General features: G+C 45.8%; 1 protein-coding gene and 1 pseudogene across 2 annotated transcripts in view; both read right to left on the bottom strand.

The window, feature by feature from the left end:
* ACO2 (aconitase 2) overlaps positions 1 to 16,716 on the bottom strand; it is a 55,219-nt gene that overhangs the window by 37,004 nt on the left and 1,499 nt on the right. The window lies entirely within an intron of this gene.
* LOC128775070 (40S ribosomal protein S15a-like) lies at positions 4,104 to 6,186 on the bottom strand (annotated as a pseudogene).

Below are 16,716 nucleotides of genomic sequence, written 5' to 3'. Positions count from 1 at the left end.
GTCTCCTTCTCTCTTTCTCTCTCACCTCTCCTCTCTCTCTCAAAAGTAAACATTAAAAAAAAAATTTTTTTAATAAATAAATAAATAAAATAGGATAGTTGGTGGGTGCCTGGATGACTCAATCGGTTAAGCACGGACTTTGGACTTCGGCTCAGGTCATGATCTCACAGTTTGTGGGTTCAAGCCCTGCATCAGGCTCCCTGCTTCCAGCACAGAGCCAGCTTTGGATCCTCTGTCTCCCTCTCACGGCCCCTACCCAGCCCTCCCTCTCTCAAAAATAATAAACATTAAAAAAAATTTTTTTATAGGATAGCTGAGAAAGGCTTCCATTGAGAAAATGACACTGAACAATGACCTGACAAAAGGTACAAGCCAACCTACAGACTGAAGAGCATTCCAGACAGAAAAATCTAAGGATCCTCTAAAGTGAGGTGGCAACTGTTGTGTTCAAAGAACAGCAAGGAGAGGTATTTGTACACCTATACTGAGAACAGCATTGTTCACAACAGCCAAAATACAGAAGGAACCCAAGTGTCCACCAATGGATGAACAGATAAAGAAACTGTGATGCACACATACAATGGAATATCCCTTGAAAAGAACTCTGGGGCGCCTGGCTGGCTCAGTTGGTGGAGCATGTGACTCTTGATCTCAGGGTTGGGAGTTTGAGCCCCACGTTAAGCATGCGCGCACTCCGTCTCGCTCTCTCTCAAAATAAACACTAAAAAAATAATAATGAAAAAAAAAGATGATGGTGATTTGGACCAGAGTAAGAGTGGCAGAGGCAGTGAGAAGGGGTTGGAGTCTGGATATATTCTGTAGGTAGTAACAATAAGATATGCCGACAAACCAGCCAAGGGGTGTGAGAGAAGAGTCAAGAATATCACTGAGGTTCTGGGCCCGAGCCACTTAAAGAATGGCGCTGCTGTGCACCGAACAGGGAAGGCGACAGGGAGAGCAGGCTTGAGGGTGAGGACACTTGGGTGGAGATGTCAAGTAGGCAGTTGGATTCTTATCCAAGACCCCCTCCCCCCCTCCCGAACTCGGCTAATTAAACAGTTCATCTAGAATCACAGATTATCAGATGAACCCCAGGTGAGCCCAGATCACCAAGTATTTTTTCTTCATTTGGCAGATGAAGAAATGAAAGCCCAAGGTCACATGCCTAGTCAACAGCAGTTAGGAGAACTCAAGCCACTTAAGCCTCAAGTCAAGCTTCTTCCACCATACTACTTCCCTAATTTAAACGAAGGTGTTACTGCTTCATGAAACAAATATTTATCAAGCCCCAGAACTTGTGCAGTGCTGTCTGAATTAATGATTGGCATAGTCCCTGCCCATGTTGAGTTTACAGTTTGGTGGAGAAGACAGATACCAAGTAATCACTCAAGGGACAATATAAGCAGCTATGTCAGAGAGGTGCTATGAAATTAAAGTTAATCAGCTGAAACAGTAGAAAGGTGGAGAACCTAAGCTAGACTGGGAGAATGGGGTTTAGGAGAGGGAGTCCTAGCAAACTCGCAGGCCCAGAAGAGCATGTGCAAAGGCCCCACAGCGGGAAAACACCTGTAACTGAAAGACAGAGAAAGACAGCTTGGCTGGAGCAAAGTGCAGCGGAAATGGCATAAAATAAGAGTAAGAGGTAAAAGGGAATCCAGAATCATGAGGGAACTTGTAGGGGTAGGAGAAAAGCACCCTAGCAACCTTGAACCACAGCTCATCTGAGTCTTGCTACAACACCTTGTGATCCCCCTGGAACACTAGATGGAGGCCTCTAAAGGAGCTGCTGTGAAGACTGTTTAGGAAAGAAGTCCGTATGCATTTCTTTTTTTTTTTTTTTTGAGATCTGGATGCATTTTAACACTTGAGCACTTATGCTGTGCCAAGCAACAGGACACAGACACCAAGAAGAGTAAGACAGTCCCTAAGCTTATATATATTAGTCTGACCAAGTCCAACACATAAATGCAACCAACTGTCATCTATGCTAACAAGGAAGCACAAACCAGAGGCAGGAGTGCTGCAGAGGGAGCAATTAACTCTGGGATGCCAGGCAAAGTTTCACTGAGTGGGGCTGAGGAGGATAAAGAAGAGTTTGCAAGGCATTCAGAGGACAGACAGTATGGAAAAGACACGGAATCTCAAGTGAAGTGTGTAAAAGCTACTAAGTACTCCAAACGGTAAGATGCAAAAGACAAAGCAGGAAATGGTGGAAGGTCAGGCTGGGTGAGGTTCCCTATGCTAAAATTTGAATCGCAACCTTTGGTTTACAAGAGGCAACGCCACACAATGGAAAACCTAGATCTAGCTCCAAAGCCCAGCTCTACCATTTACTGGCTGCGTGACCTCAGACAGGCTTCACAACTTTGAGCCCAATTTCCTTGTGTGGAAAAAGGGGGTAATAGGAGCAGCATTATGTGAGGTTGGAGAGGACATGGATGGGCTCCCCCCAAATGCCAACTATTAGGTAAAATGCTACAAGCAGATTTTGGTTTTTGGTTTTTGGTTTTCAAATAGCATTTACCAGGGTTTTTCCAGCCAGTTCAAAGAGCAGGACATACTTCATGGAGAAAATTTAGAAAAAACCTAATACACGATTTTAGACTCCCTGAAGCCCACCCAGGGATACCTACCACCACTCCTCCCACCAGACTCCCTGGTCTGACACCAGGTACTCAGTGGTATTTAATACTCAGTGAGTCTGAGAGAGGCAGCAAACACCTGCTCCATGCCAAATCTAACCACCACCCCCCAAGTCACTGGCACCATAGCACCCATTATACCCACACCAAACAGGTATCATGGCTGAGGTTTCTATGCAAAGACCATTTTTGAAATTTAAAAAAAAAAAAAATGTTTATTTTGAGAGAGAGAGACAGAGACAGAGGGAGGGAGGGGGGGAGACAATCACAAGCAGGCTCCACACTCAGCACAGAGCCCACCACAGGGTTCAATCCCACAGGATCATGACCTAGGCCGAAATCAAAAGTTGTATGCTCAACCAACTGAGCCACCCAGGCACCCCTGATATTCTTCATACCTCTGTATTTTCCAACTTTCCTAAAATGAGTAATTACCTCCATAAACAAGAAAAAAAGTTAAGAAATTAACTTCACCTTAAAAGCAGATATTAGCAAGTACTGCAACTTGCTGCCTACTGAGGTTGGGGAAAAAGGAGTATGGATCAGTATTATTTGAAGAACGATTATGGTTTGTGGCATATAAAAAAAACATAATAGGGGCACCTGGGCGGCTCAATCAGTTAAGCATCTGACTTCAGCTCAGGTCATGATCCCATGGCTTGGGAGTTCGAGCCCGCATCGGGCTCTGTGCTGACAGCTCAGAGCCTGGAGCCTGGCTTCGGATTCTGTGTCTCCCTCTCTCTCTGCCCCTCCCCTGCTCCCACTCTGTCTCTCGTTCTCTCAAAAATAAACACTAAAAAAATTTATTAAAAAAAACCATAATAACCTACTAGAATTTTGCTTTTATTTCCTAAGCCCAAAAGTAAAACATACTCAATGCTCAGTTCAACCTGGCCCTAGGACCCACAGACATTCCCGAGATCACCCATAAGGCCAGCCAACTCAAATATCACAACAACCAAGAAATAGGAAAATTGTTTCCCACACCTGGAACCCAAGTCCTAGGCCTTGTGAAATTCTCATGGGTAAACACCAAGCCCTTATCTAGAAGAGATACTTTCACTAAGCCCTTACTAACCTCTGTTTCCTCTGGAACAAAGGAGCCTAGAGCAGGACTGAGCAGAAACGTCTCTTCAGCAACCTCCCCAGGCCACTAATTCAATAGGATGGGGCCAAGAAGCTCATTTTCTTCCAGAAAGCCTATTCCACTACTGGATACTTCTGATACTTCCCAACCACAACAAACGCCTTTTTTTTTTTTTTAATATTTTTTTTAAAATTTACTTATTTTGAGAGAGACAGAGAGAGCATGGGGAGGGGAGGGAGGAGGAGGGAGGAGGAAGAGGGAGGGAGGGAGGGAGGGAGGGAGGGAGGGAGACAGACAGAATATCCCAAGCAGGCTCTGCACTGTCAGCACAGAGGCTAACGTGGGGCTCATACCCACGAAACCGGGAGATCATGACCTGAGCCGAAATCAAGAGCTGGATGCTTAAACCGTCTGAGCCACCCAGGCGCCCCCCACAACAAATGCTTCTTATACTGACCTGAAACATGCCTCCATCACATCAGAACACAGATTCCAGCACTGGAGACCTGGGCTCAAATCCCGACTCCACCCCCAACAAGCTACGTAATCTCGTGTGGCTGTATTTAGCATCTACACATCCCATCTCTAAGTGGGGATAACCTTCCCAGGCCGCAGTGAGGATTAAGGAGAGCACCTGTGGGAAAGTACCCGGTCCAGTGTCTGACACTCAGCAGGCCTCACTTCCTAGCCCTGCCCTTTGGAACCAGCTCAAATGAGCCTGGTCACTCTTCCACACCTCAGCCTTTCCAATCTTTGAAAACCCTAGTCGTGTCTTCAACGCTGTAGGAATCCACACCGCATTTCCTCTGCTGTCAACTCCCTAATTTTACAGTGGGGTGGAAGTCTCCCATAGTAGCCAGATGCCCACAGAACTGTTCTGGAGTATTAAATAGCTGTTAGCTGTCACTCTGCTCCATTCCAGCTACTCTGCTAAACCTTGCTGTACAAAGTTCAGCCTCTCTAACTGCCCCGAAGGCCCAGAGGCCCAGAGACAGAAGTGGCCTGCCCAAGGTCACATGGCTGGGAAGCTACAGAGCCCATGCTCTTCTCGCTGTGCTACAGAAGGTGTCTCAACCTCTGTTCTGGCCCAACAGCCCGCTGCGCTCAGCCCTCGATGGGGGCTCTTAGTCCCAACTGCTGAACCGGACGGAGTGCCTTCGGTGGAGTCTGGCTCCTTGGGTCTTGGCAGTGCCCCCTCCCTTACTGGATGGGATGCAAATCTCTTGGGCTCCAAGGGAGTAAGGGAGCCTCTGCTGATCTTACCTCTACTGACACAGAATTCTTTTTTTTTTTTTTTGGATGTTTTATTTTATATTTGAGGGAGAGAGAGCGAGCGCACGAGCAGGGGAGGGGCAGAGAGACAGAGACAGAATCTGAAGCAGGTTCCAGGTTCTGAGCTGTCAACACAGAGCCTGATGCGGGGCTTCAACTCACGAGCAATGAGATCATGACCTGAGCCGAAGTCGGACGCTTAACCGACTGAGCCACCCAGGCGCCCCCAGAACAAATTCTGAAGGGGAAACATACCCACAGCAGACCCCACTGGGGAGCCTGGCAAGAAATGAAATGAAAAAAACCGTGCCAGGCAAGGTCACAAAGGCTATCTTATGTCACCTTCCCAACAATTGTGCCAAATGGGATTGTGACAAGTCAGGTTGTCCCTTGTACAGATGAGAAAATGGAGACTCCGACAAATGAAAAAGAAACTCCACTAAAATGTAAGCTCCCTGCAGGCAGAAAACTTGTCTAGTCAGTGAGGCATTTTATTTGTATGACTGTATTACACCCCTGGAAAAAGAATCCCAGGATTTTCCCTCCTGTGTGTTTTCGCCTTGCTTCTTCATGGTCCATGATGCCAGCTGAGGTTGTCAGTACAATGAAACCAAACTGGCAGGACGGGAGCAGATTATTCTGCCATTTTTCTAGATCTTTGAGTTGTACATCAAACCTGGGGCTGATCACTCCACACTTGTTTGACCTGCCTGTGAGGTTCACAACAATTTTCCCAGCTCTGTGATCATCGATGATTTCAAATTCGCCAATGTAACCATGCTTCACCATCACAGTCAGAAATCGGGCGACGACTTTGGAGCATAGCCTAACAAGAACCTGGCGTTTGCCTCTTTTCAGCATTGTTAATGCTCTTGAGAGCATCTGCCAGGACATTCATGCGCACCATTATGGTGGCACGGAAAGATGGCGGAAAGAGGACGGGAGGGGCAGGCAAGTGCACGGAGTTACGGAAAAGTTGTCTAGTCAGGTTGCCATGTATACTCAGAGCCTAGAACAATGTCTGACACACAGGAGTTCAAGAAATATTTGGTCATGAAAGAGACGAAGGCAGAGCCATAATTTGAACACAAGCCTCTTCATCGTGCTTTCAAGTTCACGTTTTGAGTGCCTCTAGCAGAGGTGCTGAGCCAGCAGCACCCGTTCATGGAGACAAGCAGAGGAAAAGGGACGCACCTTGTGGCACGTCATGCGCACACCCACACAGAACTCTCGCTTTCCCATCTGGCCAAAGCCAGACATGCTACTCTCTCTTCCCAAAGGACAGAAGTCTTCCCTTGAAACCACTTCTATTCAGAAAACAGTCCAAACCAAAAGGACTGACATTCTCGGACAGGAGGCCAGCCTGGTTGGGCCAGTCTGACCTTTTGTCCATCCTGTGAAGCATGGCACATGCCAGCATTGTCTCAGGGAACCACGGGTTGGTGAGCCCCAGAATGTGGGGCAAGCCAAGGAGAAGTGGCTGAGCTGTGCAAACAGGCTGGGCTCCTGGAGGAGGCCTGGTCTCTTGAGGCAGCTGCTTCAGGGAGAGACAAAGAAGTCACCAGCCCCATTCTGACCTGCAGAGTGCCACTGTGGAAACACTCCAACCCATGCCAAGTAAAAGAAAAGGGCATGCACTCTGGAACTGGATGGATCTGGCTTAGAATCGCAGCTCTCCTGGCTATGGGACCTCGGACAAGATTGTTCACCTCTTTGAGCCTGTTTCCTGTTCTGTAAAATGGGGGTAAAAGAGTGGGATTTTGCGACAATTACAGAGAATGTACCGCTTTGCAAATGCAGAGAAAAAAGTCTGGAATGATAAACGCGAAATTCCTATCAGTGTTTGCCCTTGGGGACTGGAATGGGGAGGAGAGTTACGAATACACCGCATTCTTTGAGGAAAAAATATATGAAAAGCACAGAGCTCAGTTGCTGGGTTCCTGACAGGCATTCAATAAAGGCAAGTTGCTATTACTCAGTTCTCCTTGGAGGATATGCTGCTACTAACACACCGTGTATTACAAAAAGCACCATGGGGTGCCGTTTTCCACCATGTCCCTAGCTCGCAAACGAAGTCCAGGAGCCCGAGAGCAGGCCCCAAGCACAAGGGCAGCACATAGCAGAACTGAAATGGGATTGAAAAGCTCTCATCTATCCACTCATGCTGCCCTTGAATGTCTAACATGACCTATCCAACCTATGCAAGCCCTGTCCAGCAGCAGGGAAACACACTACCTTGTGCGGCAGCACATTTCACCAGGAGGACTTCAAGGTCTCGGTAGAGTAAGACCCCTGGTTCCTCTGACCATGACCCTCAGCGGCCTTCCGGCTCATAGCTGTTAGCTTGTAGCTGCCCAGCTCTTCCTGGCAGGGAAGCCTCAGGCAGGCTCTGTCTAGTGGGCTACACAGGAATGCCTGTCAGTCAGCACCCTCCTAAGAAGCAGCAGCTTCCCACACCTCTGCTGCTTCTAACAAATTTCTCCCACCCCTGGGAGGTGATGCCTGGCACCTCTCCCAAGAATCCAGAGCTAAACAGTTTTCTCCCGCCAGGAGGCAATCAGCTAGCTTGGTTGCTATGCAACTGGCAGGCACAAAAGGAGATGCAGTCCCGTTCAGAGGCTTGGGAAGGGGGCAGGGAGCTGTGTCTCTCCAAGTCACAGTCTCTAAACGGGCTCCAACACGTTCCTTTAAGGAACTGATAGCTGCACTCATCTGCTTACTTGTCCTTTGCTGCTGGTGTCAGTGGCAGGGACTCCAGGCACACTGTGAACTGCATACAAATCCTGAGCCCTACTCTGGCCCCCGGGCAACAGCTCTGCACTAACACACTTAGGAAGGGCATCTTCTGCAAGCTCAATAGGCAGCCTGTGAGGCCGACCCACAGCTCAGTCAAGGAATAAAGCTGCCTCTGTGGGACTCTCACCTCTAGCCTCTCCCTCTCAAGTTTGGCTGGTATTTGGGGCAGGAGGCAATGAAGGCCCCCAAATAGGGCGGGACCCAAATGAACTGTGTCCCCTATATCCAGCCTACTCCACAGAGATCTACTTTCTACTCCCTATCCCCGGGAAGTGCTCTGGGCAAAGTTTGGTCGAGTGGTAAAAACCCTGGGTCCTGCAATCAAACGAATGTGCATTCAGAATCTGGCTCTGCTGCGTGCCAGACAAACTACTGAACCTCTGTGGTTCTCAGTTTCATCATGAAAACAGGCTAACGATACCTGCTTCTTATGGGTGTTGTGAAGGCAAACGAGGCAGTCGTTGTAAAATGAGAGTTAGCTCAGTGACCGGGATCTCTGACACCGGCGATAGTGTGGAGCACACTAAACACGCCCCCATGACGCCCAAGTTCCACAATGGCCCACACCCCTTCCCTCCTTGCTTCAGCGTGTTGAGGTTAAGTGACTTCTTCCTCACCAGCATATAAGCTCGTCCACAGGCAGGGCCTTTGTCTTAAACCAGCTCTATAGCTCTCTCCGTGAACAGTAAGAACATGGGGGCGCCTTGGTGGCTCAGTCGGTTGAGTGTCCATCTTCGGCTCAGGTCATGATCTTGCAGCTCGTAGGTTCAAGCCCTGCATCCAGCTCCGTGCTGACAACTCAGGCAGAGCCTGGAGCATGCTTTGGATTCTGTGCCTCCCTCTCTCTCTGCCCCACCCCCCCCCCCCCCCGCTCACTCTGTGCATCTCTCGCTCTCTCAAAAATAAACATTAAAAAAAAATTTTTTTTTAAAGAACACCACCACAAATGTCCAGAAGGTGAAGGAACCCAACTACACAGCACTGAAGTGTAGGGGTTAAGGGGGCTCCTGAGACCTCTTTGGTTCCTTGCACAACTGGCCCCAGAATTGAAGCTCCCAAAGCTGTCTCAGACCCTGCAGGGCAGAAGCAGGAATACTCCCCACTAGGCCAAACTTCCCCCAGGACCTGGACTTCGATGATAAAAATACAACAAGTGCAATTCTAAAGCTCATTTTCCCAATGTTGCCCTTCAATTTAGAGAACAAAATCAGGAAGCCAACAGATTCATTTCTGCCTCTTCTCCCAACTCTTTTTTAATTTTTTTTTTAACGTTTATTTATTATTGACAGAGTGACACAGAGTATGAGCAGGAGAGGTGTAGAGAGAGGGAGAGACACGGAATCTGAAGTAGGCTCCAGGCTCTAGGCTGTCAGCACAGAGCCCGACGCAGGGCTCGAACTCACAAACTATGAGATCATGACCTGAGCCGAAGTTGGATGCTTACCCGACTGAGCCACCCAGGTGCCCCCTCTTCTCCCAACTCTTACAGAAGCACCAAAAGGTTTTCCTGAACTACTACATACCCGAACTCCATGGAGATTAGGGGAGGAACAAGCAGTTTCCTTACAGCCAGTATTTTTTTAAACGTAAGAGCTCAGGAAAAATGCCAAGGCAATGGAGGCTATAAGCCATCTCAAGAGCTGGAGACTGAGACCAACTTTCACCAAGCACCCGTACCTGGCACCAGATTTGCCCTATTTACTTTTTTTTTTTCAAGTTTACTTATTTATTGAGAGAAACAACAAACCAGCAGGGGAGGGGCAGAGAGAGGGGGGACAGAGATAAGAAATGGGCTCCGTGCGGACAGCAGCGACCCCGATGTAGGGCTCAAATCCATGAACTGTGAGATCATGACCTGAGCCACCCAGGCGCCCCCTGCACTAGGTACTTTATACACACAGTCCTACTATTGATCCCATTTACAGCTGTACCAAAAAACCATAAAATACCTAGGAATAAACCCAACCAAAGAGGTGGAAAATCTATACACTGAAAAGTATAGAAAGCTTATGAGAGAAATTGAAGAAGACACAAAAAAACGGAAAAAGATTCCATGCTCCTGGATAGGAGGAACAAATATTGTTAAAATGTCGATATTACCCAAAGCAATCTACATATTCAATGCAATCCCTAACAAAATAACACCAGTATTCTTCACAGAGCTAGAACAAATAATCCTAAAGTTTGTATGGAACCAGAAAAGACCCCGAATAGCCAAAGCAATCTTGAAAAAGAAAACCAAAGCAGGAGGCATCACAATCCCGGACTTCAAGCTATACTACAAAGCTGCAATCATCAAGACAGTATGGCACTGGCACAAAAAGACACTCAGATCAATGGAACAGAATGGAGAACCCAGAAATGGACCCACAAACGTATGGCCAACTAATCTTTGACAAAGCAGGAAAGAACATCCAATGGAATAAAGACAGTCTCTTCAACAAGTGGTGCTGGGAAAACTGGACAGCGACATGCAGAAGAATGAACCTGGACCGCTTTCTTACACCATCCACAAAAACAAACTCAAAATGGATGAAAGACCTCAATGTAAGACAGGAAGCCATCAAAATCCTCGAGGACAAGGCAGGCAAAAACCTCTTTGGTCTTGGTGGCAGCAACTTCTTACTCAACGTGTCTCTGGAGGCAAGGGAAACAAAAGCAAAAATGAACTACTGGGACCTCATCAAAATAAAAAGCTTCTGCACAGAGAAGGAAACAATCATCAAAACTAAAAGGCAACCGACGGAATGGGAGAAGATTTGCAAATGACACGTCAGATAAAGGGTTAGTATCCAAAATCTATAAAGAACTTATCAAATTCAACACCCAGAAAACAAATAATCCAGTGAAGAAATGGGCAAAAGACATGAATAGACACTTCTCCAAAGAAGACATCCAGATGGCCAGTCGGCACATGAAGTATGCTCCACATCATTCATCATCAGGGAAATACAAATCAAAACCACCATGAGATACCACCTCACACCTGTCAGAATGGCTAACATTCACAACTCGGGCAACAACAGATGTTGGCGAGGATGCGGAGAAAGAGGATCTCTTTTGCACTGTTTGTGGGAATGCAAGCTGGTGCAGACACTCTGGAAAACAGTATGGAGGCTCCTCAAAAATCTAAAAATAGACCTACCCTACGACCCAGCAATTGCACTACTAGGTATTTATCCAAGGGATACAGGTGTGCTGTTTCGAAGGGACACACGCACCCCAATGTTTATAGCAGCACTATCAACAATAGCCAGAGTATGGAAAGAGCCCAAATGTCCATCAATGGATGAATGGATAAAGAAGATATAAGGGGCGCCTGGGTGGCTCAGTTGGTTAAGCATCCGACTGCAGCTCAGGTCATGATCGCACGGTTTGTGAGTTTGAGCCCCGCATCAGGTTCTGTGCTGACAGCCTGGAGCCTGTTTCCGATTTTATGTCTCCCTCTCTCTCTGCACCTCCCTGGCTCAAGCTCTGTCTCTGTCTCTCAAAAACAAATTAATTAATTAATTAATTAATTAATTAATTTTGGGGCACCTGAGTGGATCAGGTGGTTAAGCACCCGACTTTGGCTCAGGTCATGATCTCTTAGTTCATCAGTTCGAGCCCCACATCAGGCTCTGACCTGACAGCTTGGAGCCTGAAGCCTGCTTCAGATTCTGCATCTCCTTCTGACACTGGCCCGCTCCTTCTCTGTCTCTCAAAAATAAACATTTAAGGGGCGCCTGGGTGGCTCAGTCGGTTAAGCATCCGACTTCAGCTCAGGTCGTGATCTCGCGGTCCGTGAGTTCGAGCCCCGCGTCGGGCTCTGTGCTGACCACTCGGAGCCTGGGGCCTGTTTCAGATTCTGTGTCTCCCTCTCTCTGACCCTCCCCCATTCATGCTCTCTCTCTGTCTCAAAAATAAATTAAAAAAACGTTAAAAAAAATTTTAAAAAAAATGAACATTTAAAAAAAAAGATGATATGGTATATATGTGTGTGTGTACACACACACACGATGGAGTATCACACGGCAATCAAAAAGAATGAAATCTTGCCATTTGCAACTACATGGATGGAACTGGAGGGTATTATGCTAAGTGAAATTAGTGAGAGAAAGACAAATATATGACTTCACTCATATGAGGACTTTAAGAGACAAAACAGATGAACATAAGGGAAGGGAAACAAAAATAATACAAAAACAGGGAGGAGGACAAAGCATAAGAGACTCATAAATATGGAGAACAGAGGGTTACTAGAGGGGTGTGGGAGGGGGATGGACTAAATGTGTAAGGGGCATTAAGGAATCTACTCCTGAAATCATTGCTGCACTACATGCTAATTTGGATGTAAATTCAAAAAAATAAGTAAACATACACACAGCCCTACTTAATATTCACAATTATCCTGAGAGGCAGAAGGTACTATGCCCATTTTACAGATGAGGAAACTGAGGCTCTAGTATGTTAATTATCTTGTCCATGGTCTCACAGCAAAGGTGGAATTCTAGACCAGGCTCCAAAATTGGTGTCCTTTCTTCTGACCCAAATTTTGCAGAATGAACCCAAGAAAACCATTATCCATGCTTTTTAGGGCCCCCAAAATAAAGAACAGAGTCTACAGGTTCATTCAGAAATAACGTGAGGAAAAATTCTGCCCCTATCCTCAATGTTAGAAAGGGCCTGTTCCTTAAAAAATAAAGACAAGTAAAAAAAAAAAAAAAAAAAAAAAAATTAAGGGCCTATTCCTACTACAACAACAGAAACTATTCACAAATTTTTACAGTGTATCAGAGTTGGCCTTCTGGACCCTTCTTAATGGGAGGGTAGCTATTAAGAGTCCCATTTTTTTAATGTTTGTTTATTTTTGAGAGAGAGTGTGAGCAGGGGAGGGGCAGAAAGAGATGGGGACAGAGGATCTGCGGTGGGCTCTACGCCGACAGTAGCAAGCCTGAGCACGATGTAGGGATCGAACTCACGAACCATGAGATAACGACTTGAGCCAAAGTTGGACGCTTAACTAACTCAGCCATCCAGGGGTCCCAATAGCCCCATTTTGCAGATGTGTAACCTGAGGGCCACAGAGGGCTGAAACCCTGCCTGAAGATATGATAGATAAGGATAGATAAGTCTGTCACAGAGGAAGTCTCTCTCTGGTTCCTGATATTCCTTGCAAGGCTTTTTAAAAAGTGCCAGTAGCCTCCATGTGGTCCCTCCCCTCTTTCATACACAAAGGCCCAAAGCCTACCACTACCTTTCTAAACAGGTGCAGGGAAAAACAAGTCAAAGAAAGCTAGAGCCAACAAAGAGGCGGTTCAAGCATCAACACTCACTTGGAAGTATGAACCAGATAGCCCTCCGGGAGACACGAGGCACCAGAAAAAGGCCAGAAATAGAACAGGGCTCACTTCAGAAATGACGCTCATACTCAAGTGAGGGACCCTGGACAAGACACTTGACCCCATCCAGCTTCCTCACCTGTGAAATTCAGGTACTGTTGAGAGCTGATGGAAGGTCGAAAATTTGTAAACAAGCTTTAGCCATGTTACAAGGACTATGCAAACACGTGACCAACAAATTCAACTACCCTCAGGTGCTTAGACCACAAACCTAGGAGTCATCCTTAATTATTCCTATCCCTCACATGCTACATCCAATCCATCTGCCTCCAAAATATCTCCACTACCAGAACCCTAGTCCCAGACACCATCACCACTCCCTGGATGATTCCAACAGCCTGCACTGGTCTCCCTGCCTCCTCTTTGTCCCTCTGTGGTCCACCACCCATTCAACAATCCAAATGACTTTCTTCAACCATAAATCAGATCCTGTCGCTCCCTGGCTTCAAACCTTTGTGCGTGTGGGGTGGGGAGCGTGGGGGAACAAAACCTTCCAGCGGATTTTCATTCCACTTGGGAGTAAAACCAAAGCCTACATGACCTTCCTCTCCTCTCAACACCTCAGCCACACTGGCCTTATTTTTTCTTTAAGATTTTTAGGGGTGCATGGGTGGTTCAGTCAGTTAAACGTCCGACTTCAGCTCAGGTCATGATCTCACCATATGCGAGTTTGAGCCCCACATCGGGTTCTATGCTGACAGCTCAGAGCCTGGAGCCTGCTTCGGATTCTGTGTGTCTCTCTCTCTCCATCCCTCCCCCATGCACATGCACTCTCTCTCTCTTTCTCGCTCTCTCTCTCTCTCTCAAAAGTAAACAAACATTAAAAAAAAAAAAGATTTTATTTTTAAGTAATCTCTACACCCAACTTGAGGCTCAAGCCCACAAGCCCGAGATCAAGTCACACCCTCCACCAACAGGCCAGCAAGGGACCCCAACACTCGCCTTATTTCTTATCAACACACCAAGTTCATATATACATCAGGTGCTTTGCACATGCTGCTCAGACTTGAAATCTCTCCTCCCAAAATACTGAAGGGCTGCCTTCTTATCATCTAAGTATTGGCTCAAATGTCACCTCTTCTGAGGGCCTTCCCCAACTACCCCAGTTAAAGCCGTGTCACATCCCCACCCTTACCCTCTCTACCACACAATCCTACTTGCCTTCCTGGGAGCACTTAGTAGCTACATTTTTTTATTTGTCTACTTGTTTTTTTTCTGTCTCCCCAAAAGTACAATATAAGCTCCACTCTTCTTGTTCACTATCACACTCCCAGTGTCTAGGCATACGTTCAATAAACATTTTGGACGCAGCTGGCTCAAAAGTCCAGTGTGCTTTCCCAGTTCTCAAGATGATTGCTCTATTCCTTCTGCCCAAATTGGAGATTGGAAATTTGTTTACTCATCCATTCAATCATTCATCCATTTACTCAACTCAAATCAACTGGTGACTACAGGACAGGACACCCAAGACGATACTACAGTGACATATAACTTAGAATGACCTGTTTCATAATCCCCAAGGTTTTTTTTTCTTAACACAGCACTTTATCGAGAACTTAACTTCTGCTAAATATGGCAAACTCTTCTATAGTTAACTGTCATCTCAGATTTACATGCGAGAGGTTATAGGACTTCCTCAAGGTCACATGATGAGAACTCAGCACCCTAGTACCTCAAGGCAAAACCAAACACCTAGAAAATGTATTTGCAAGTGGCCAACCTCTTTTATTTACCATCCATAGTCATGGGCACAAGAATAAAAAATAAACACCAGAGAGTTAATGTGGCTTTTTCAAAATCTTCACCTCTGTTTTCCTCACTGCTTCTAACCCTACTACCTGGTGGCAGGCACTGTTAAATAGTAGACCACTCTCAACTTAAGGAGATCTGTTCTCGCGTTACGAAGCATTAACGTTACCCTGGTTGACAAGCTGAGTCTTGATGTCAAAGGGAAGCAGTATAGTGCAGGTGCTAGGACTTCAGCTCGGGAATCAGAAAGGTACAAATTCAAATCACACCTGCTGTGGACTGGTGATAAAGCAAGTTTATTTCATCTTACTTAATAATTAATTACACAGCACTAACTAGATATAGGCAAGGGTCTAAATACTTTGCAACTATGGTATGATAACTAGACAAGCCAGATGTACTATCATTATTCGTATCTTACAGGTGAGGAAACACGCACACAAAGTGAAGTAACCTGCCCAAAGCATTAGAGTCAGCATTCGAGACCAGATAGTGTGAGGCCAGAAACTATGTTCTTAACCATTATACTGTGTTTCTTCTCTAGTCCTGTTTCAACAGGTCTGTCTTATCTCACAGGATCATGTGAGATTACTGGCACACAGTAGGGTAAACGTTATCTACTCTTAGTAGTGGTAGTAAATGCCATTATTCTATTATTTATTTTCACCTTTGGTCCAGCCAAGGACAGAAGAAAAATATTTTGGCTGAGAAAGACCTCCAAGGCCATCTGCAGTAAAATACATTAGAATACAGAAGTTCCATGAAAAGGGGAACTGTCTGCTTCGCCTATCATTGTATCCGAAGCAAGTAGTAGGTATCAATAAGTATGCAGTGAATGAGGTAGGAATAAATTGAATGCATGGACAGGGTCCTGCAGACACAACAACTAAGGTAGTACCATCACCTCTCAAATGTAGCTAAACATAAAAGAGGTAAATTTACAAGGCTCTCAGAGGACAGTGTTAACTAGCCATTACTTAAGACAGCCTGGGGGCGCCTGGGTGGCTCAGTTGGTTAAGCGTCCGACTTTGGCTCAGGTCATGATCTTGCGGTCCATGAGTTCGAGCCCCACGTCGGGCTCTGTGCTGACAGCTCAGAGCCTGGAGCCTGTTTCGGATTCTGTGTCTCCCTCTCTCTCTGACCCTCCCCCGTTCATGCTCTGTCTCTCTCTGTCTCAAAAATAAATGTTAAAAAAAATTGTTTTTAAATAAAAATAAATAAATAAATAAATAAATAAATAAATAAATAAATAAAAGACAGCCTGGCTATTGAGAGGCAGTGCGGTACATAATGTCGTTCACTCATTTTAGGTGAATGAACAAACAAGGACACCTGGATTTTAATCCTCACTCTGCTACTGTAAGTTACCTAGGCTCTCAAGGTCTTGGATTATCCATCTGTAAAAGAGGAAGCAGAACTATATGATGATCATAAACAAAAATATCACATGTTCTTATTTCATAACAATCTGAATGGAAGCCTATTACCAAGTATTCAATAAACATTTGTCAATGAAAATCATCCCAAACTGACAGATGAGAAAACCAGAATTCAGAAGTAATTTGCTCAAGGTCACAGGGTTAGGACAGAATATGAACTATGGCCCAGATCTCCTTCTATACCAGCCTAACACTCATGCTTTCCAAGATCTTTTTTCAGTTCAGAAATCCCATGATATCGATCCTCTCTTCCAAGACCACTAAATCCGTAATGATTTAACCATCAAATAATATTGCCTGACATCATTACATTATGCGAGAGCAGGATCAGGAAAAAACAACCACCTGTA

This window comes from Panthera pardus, unplaced genomic scaffold (assembly GCF_024362965.1).
Source record: "Panthera pardus isolate Hobbes unplaced genomic scaffold, ASM2436296v1 HiC_scaffold_6, whole genome shotgun sequence".
Lineage (NCBI taxonomy): Eukaryota > Metazoa > Chordata > Mammalia > Carnivora > Felidae > Panthera > Panthera pardus.
The sequence above is the reverse complement of the archived record's forward strand: the minus strand, read 5'-3'. Positions and strand labels throughout refer to the sequence as shown.